Below are 6,331 nucleotides of genomic sequence, written 5' to 3'. Positions count from 1 at the left end.
GTAAGGGGTATCAACTTGCAATGTCTCACCAGTAGAAAGACAGTTAAGGAATGTTGTTTCTCCGTTGATGACCTTGAACTCGTTCAAATGACCTTGCATCAAACCATGACACACTCTGGTTATAAGCAAACCCCATCTATGTGTTACCGACTCGACAAGTTAACACATGTTCTTTCAGACCATTCATCCAGTCAAAACATTCTTTCCTTAGTGACCCTAAATTTAATCAACATGGCCGTAGGAACCGAGGGAGGGGGGGGGGTGCCCCCCAATAATTTTGCCGATATATAGATTACTATAGTAGACATAGTTACTATAGCTTGTGCCACCTCAATAGAAACGTCTGATAACCTTCTTTTTTTTTTTTGCTTGTCAAGGAATTTTTGGTAGTTGGTAACCTTTTTTTTGCTTGTCAGGAAATTTATGGTAGTAGTGCCCCCTCAACTGTCAACTGAAAATGTATGGCTGTGCCCCCCCCCCAAAAAAAAACCCCCTGAATTTGCTTCCTATGGGCCTGATCAAGGCAATGATACACTCTGTATGATATCAGCGATACCCTTTTGTGTGTTTCGCAGTTGACAAGTTCACAGTTTGCATTTATTGCATGATAGTGAGGGAGACATGAAGATTTCTTCGCCTATAAAAAATCATATTCCCCGAGGGCAACTTGAAGATTTCTTCGCCCATGAAAAATCATACTCCCCGAAGGCAACGCCAGAGAGAAATATGATTTTTCATTTGCGAAGAAATCTTTATGTCTCCCTCACTATTATGCAATAAATTGTTTATAATACCGAATTAACCAAAATGCAGGAATTACAAAGGAGATCCAATGAATAAAGCAAACATGCATTTGATGAGAACGATATGAAAGAGATGTAAGTTACAGGTACACCCTCGTTTCATTAAAATAAAAATCCTACGTGACAAGTTTGTGTGATCACACCAGGAACATTCAAACACCATTACATTTTTACACATTTAAATCGACACAATCAATCAACGATAATATGCTGACGGTGCGACCGTTGGGCGAGTGCATTGTTCACTTAATTTTAAGATCCGCCTCTTCAAACAGCACGAGACATTTGGAACGTCTAGACTGTGACGTCTCATGACGTATGTTAGCTGTATTTCCATAAACGAATTTTGAAAAGTGCAAACATTTTAATAAAGAACGTTTAATCTAATATCTGTATGCAATTCCATTAATTAAGGTGATTTTTTGGGGTGAATTTTAAGTTGTTGTTACCGCGCGAACGAAGTTAGCAGCGTCGCTATAAACAATCTAACTCCTCACTCGTTTAATTGTGACGTCACAATCGTGAAACACGACGTTTTGTTGCAGGGCAAACATGATGGACACGTGACTTTCTCGGCCAATCAAATTCTATTTTACTAGTGATTTTTCACTTGTAAGCTAGTTTTCACAGAGGTATAATAAACGTTTTTTTAGACCATACATCGAAATAAATTATCATAATTTCTATAGTCGTAATTTATTAGGTTCAACTCACTGCTTTAAAGGATCATTGTAAATGTTTTATGCCCAATTTGGATACTGAACAACATGTGATTTTTGAAACACTGATGCCCCCATATGGCATTTTATGGCAAAAGTTAAAAGTTTCTCAAATGCAAGTCAAACTCCATGGTCAAGATCAAAAGACAAAAAAAAATGTTATTACCCAAATAAAGGTCTTGAACAAAGAATATACTGTGAAATATATACTTTTATGAAAGCCACAGCAGCAACAGTTTAAAAGTTATGGCCAAGGTTAATTTCTTTAAAAGGTCAAACTCCAAGGTCAAGGGAACATAATTGTTTGTACTTGAGGGAAGGTCTTAATTGTTACAAGGAATACACATGTGGTATTAAAAAAGCCTTAGCACCAACTGTTCAAAAGTTAAAACCAAGGTTAAAGTTTTTCAAAAGTAGGAAATAATCAAAGGTCAAGGTAAAATGGTCAAAATTAAAGGTATACAATGACAGGCCTTGTCACAAGAAAATTACCTATGTAATATAAAAGCCCTAGTACTATTCATTCAAAAGTTATTGTCAAGGCTAAAGTTGTTTAAAAGTTGGTCAAACTCCAAGGTCAAGGTCAAATGGTCAAACATATTTATACCCAAGGAGGAGACTTATCACAAGGGATACAGATGTGAAGTATAAAAGCCGTAGCACCAACTGTTCAAAAGTTTTGGCCAAGGTTATAGTTTGGTAAAATTTTGCGAAAGAGGATCAAACTCCAAGTTCAAGGTCAAGAGGTCAAATATGTTGGTACCTGAAGGAAGTCCTTGTTACTAGGAATACACATAAGAAATATGAAAGCAGTAGTTCCAACCAATCAAATTTTATGGGCATAGTTAAAGTTTTTGCGGACAAAGAGGCTAACACAGTCTAACAGACAAATAGACAGGTGGACAGGACAAAAACTGTATGCCCCCCGGATCTTCGATTACAGTAGCATAATAAAATGTCGGCGTCTTTGGGTTTTCGCATTGGCCTTAAATCTGAAAATCCAACGGATTACAAGGTGCATTACGATACGCTTTCACATCATGTTCTATAACCCAGAGCATATTGTCTGCAAAGATAAATATTTAATTCAGTATTTAATTAGCTATGCATAATTATCTATGTTGTTTTAAAAAGGAAATATAAAAAAAAAATTTGTTTTATATTTTTCGATGTAGAGATATACAGAAAATGTTTTCCAATTTTAAGTCCTATCGCAATACACATTTTAAAAAAAAGTGTGTGTTGGAGGGGGGGGGGGTCATTACATTTTTGCTGAGATTCGCCTATGTATGATCGTAGAGAAACAAAGAGTGGGGAGGGTGCAAGCAGCAACTAAATCAACATTTACATATTAAAACTACAACAAAAGACTATTTTCAGAAGGTCTGCCCCCCCCCCCCCCGTACAATCCGTACAACGGACCTGTGAGAAAAATACTGATCCTACATTCAGAGTCCCAGGGCACCAGGAAAGAGTGGCAAAAAGAGAATATGGGTTTATTTCAGTCTATAAGTCGAATCAAAATATCTTTTCCTCAAGAGTCTTCTTTCTTTGAGTTCTTCCCAGTGATCGTGTGATTTATTTCATTTAATTTACGTTCTGTACTGGACTTGGAAAATGAGGACATCTTTAGGTTCCTGAGCTGGCCTTGAAGCCGGCAGAACAGATTTTCTGCTTTATGATAAATTCAAGTGATATGTAATACGGTATTAATTTTGTGTTGATTTTATTAATGTTAATTTCATCAAGAAATATGAAAAATTAATGTTTTAACTATACATAGTGAGGCATTTTTTGTGTGGAACGATTATTTTGGGGTTCTCACAATTTTTTCATATGGTACACATGATGAGTAAGTGCAATAAATATAATTTGTGGGGTCTGTCCACAAGTACCTGTTGTCAAGCCCGTAGAAAACAATTTCAGTTTTTTGGGGAAGGGGGGGGGGGCAAATAGAAATTTCCACAGGTACTTGTACTCGATTTTTTCCTATGGTACACATGATGAATAAGTGTAATAAATATAATTTGTGGGAAAAAAATGTCCAACAAACATTGGGGTTGAATTGGGGGGGGGGGGGGTCCTGTCCACAAGTACCTGTGGAAATTTCTTGATACATAAACAGAATTTAAAAGTATGTATTAGACATCTTTTGAAGGGGAGAGGGCACGGCCGTAATTAAAAGTTATATAGAGACTAGGAAGGAATGAACTGTCATTAAATTTTGGTTAAGAACTATTACCTAAACTCTTCACTTTCACATTTTCAATTACAGATTCTTGTTTTTAAAAAGCTATACATGTACATTTATATGTATCTATTAGATGCATAAATTATGTTATTAATCATTTTATCTTAAAGGAAAAGTAAAAATCTCAATCAAACTTGTTCCGCATATTATGCTCTCTGATTCATTACTCAACAGATGCTTCATATACATGTAAGAAGGGAAGACTGCAGACTGCAGGTGTGATAAATTCACAGCATGCAGCTCCAGCCTTAATTCCAACTTTGTTCCAAAATATTATTATTCAACGCGAAAAATTAGAATTAGCCGATAGAATATTTTGAATCACTTCGGAAATGCTGCCGTAGCACCAGACTGAGTTCACAATATCGAGTGATTTTGATTGACAGGTGTAGCGCCGTTGTGCATGGATTTCGTGTAACTATACATGTACTGCAGATTGTGGTTGAAAATAATAAACAAACAGATCTAAAGAAAAGATATTGTATACTGTACATATATTTGTTAAGAACCAGTTCATTCATGAAACGAATTTAGCCGTATTATGTGGGCCCATGTTAGATTTGACAGGTTGATTTACTAGTAGAAATTCAATGGACCACCGTCATTTAGGGTATTCCGAATCACCCCGCACATCGCGACTCTCGGTAATTTACCTTACCGCTGTACCTCGCACGACACATGCACAGGTGTGACAACCAAACAGTCATTATTAGTAAGGTCTATACTTATTGCATACAACAAATAAAGAGGTAAACATAATGCGTTAACTAAAAGAATTAATTATTTTAATTCATTAACTTCCTATCCTTTTCGAAGAAAATGCCCGTGTAGAAACGTATTTCTCATCGATGTCGTGGCGTTGTTGGTGGATGAAACATGGCATATAAGGTATCGATAGAACGGCAATTTTATAAGCTTTTGTGAGTATTATTTGTTTTTTATAACACCTCAAAAATATACTAGTTATGGCCGCATTTGTAGCCCCCTACAGTTTCGAACCACGTGTGTACATGCCCCTAGCCAAATAAATTGCACACGCTACATGTTTACTTGTTATATGTCAGATTATTATTTTTTTTTTATAACATTGTTTTTCTTAAATGCAAGGGGTATGAAAGTAATGATTTGACAAAGCAAGAGCTATAATAAGACTATCCCGGGTCCCGGTATACACTTGATCAGTGTTGATCAATGTTCATATGTACGAGTACACGTATGCAAATAATTCGATAGCTTTTGAAGATTTCAACATACATTTTTGTAACACGCATATTTGTAATAACCACTTTATATACAAAACAAAATTTCATTCTCTTATATGGTAATATGGACGTCGTAATAGATCTGACTGAATGCTTGACATGCCTGTTTCAAAAACGTTTCCTAAGTTATCTTAAGATATGCCTAAGTTATAACTTTAGAAGTTCCTAAGATTTATCACAGCTGTATCGCGAAACAATCTTATCTAAAAAAAAATTATAAGTCATTTCTTAAGTTGTGCCTTTAAGGACTAATAAAATAACATTCCCGCTCTATATACAACACTCAGTATGGTATATATTTTTAGATTCAAAAAGGAAGGGTGCGAGGATTAGGGATTGCCCCCACTTTTAAAGGATTTGGACACAAGTATGCTTAACTTTGCGAAGTGTAGAGCAACAATGTATTTCAACATCGAGGTGCCCGCGGCTCTCTGTGGCCACGTGTATGTAAACGAGGACTGGACTACAACACTTAAAGACACAAAGCGGCAGAGACGGATGAAACTGTTTGCTATATTACAAAGACTTGAATTATAGTACATGTATATTTGAAGGAATTTTTATTTATGTTAATGTTTATTTAATTCTATAAATAATAAATGGACATTCACAAGAGTGGTGGTAAAAATAATATGTGCTTAGCATGCGTAGTAATTACAATTATTTACCGAAGCCCCCATTCAATTACAATTGCAGATGAATTAAAATACAACAACACGGGATAGAGCAATACTTTTTTTTAAATGTATTGTTGCGTGAACAGACAAAAACAGCGATTAAAATTCAAAATGATTTTTATGCACCAGTGTTTGGAATTAAGATTATAAAAGATCGGTAAAGTAATCTTACTGATTCGATATAATTAAAAACATAACTTTCCATTAATTAATAGCTCTTTGTACAAAATTGACATTATACGCGATCACAAATACTAGCTTTGTTTATGGCCACAGGTGGCTAGTACACTGGTGACCTCGATCAACAGCGTGGGATTCGCGCGTTGGGTTACATAACTAAACATCGAGCTGAACATGGAGAACGTAATATGCATACAGATATTGATCGTGAATTATTCAATGCATACAGTTTAAAATCACTTACAAAGTTTGTTGTAATAATAAACGTAGAAAGATAGATTTAATATTCTCCGCTTTTGAACACTATTAACCTAATTTAAAAAAGAAGAAAAGAAAGACTAGTTGTAATAAATAATTTAATAGTGAACCATAAACCACGTTTTAAACCTTATTAAAAAGAAAATTAACATTAAATACCGCAGGGTATATTATTGATAGC

The sequence above is a fragment of the Saccostrea echinata genome, unplaced genomic scaffold (assembly GCF_033153115.1).
Source record: "Saccostrea echinata isolate AGI-Se365-2 ecotype Australia unplaced genomic scaffold, CSIRO_AGI_Sech_v1 ptg000054l, whole genome shotgun sequence".
Taxonomy (NCBI): domain Eukaryota; kingdom Metazoa; phylum Mollusca; class Bivalvia; order Ostreida; family Ostreidae; genus Saccostrea; species Saccostrea echinata.
This window is presented reverse-complemented; position numbering follows the sequence as displayed.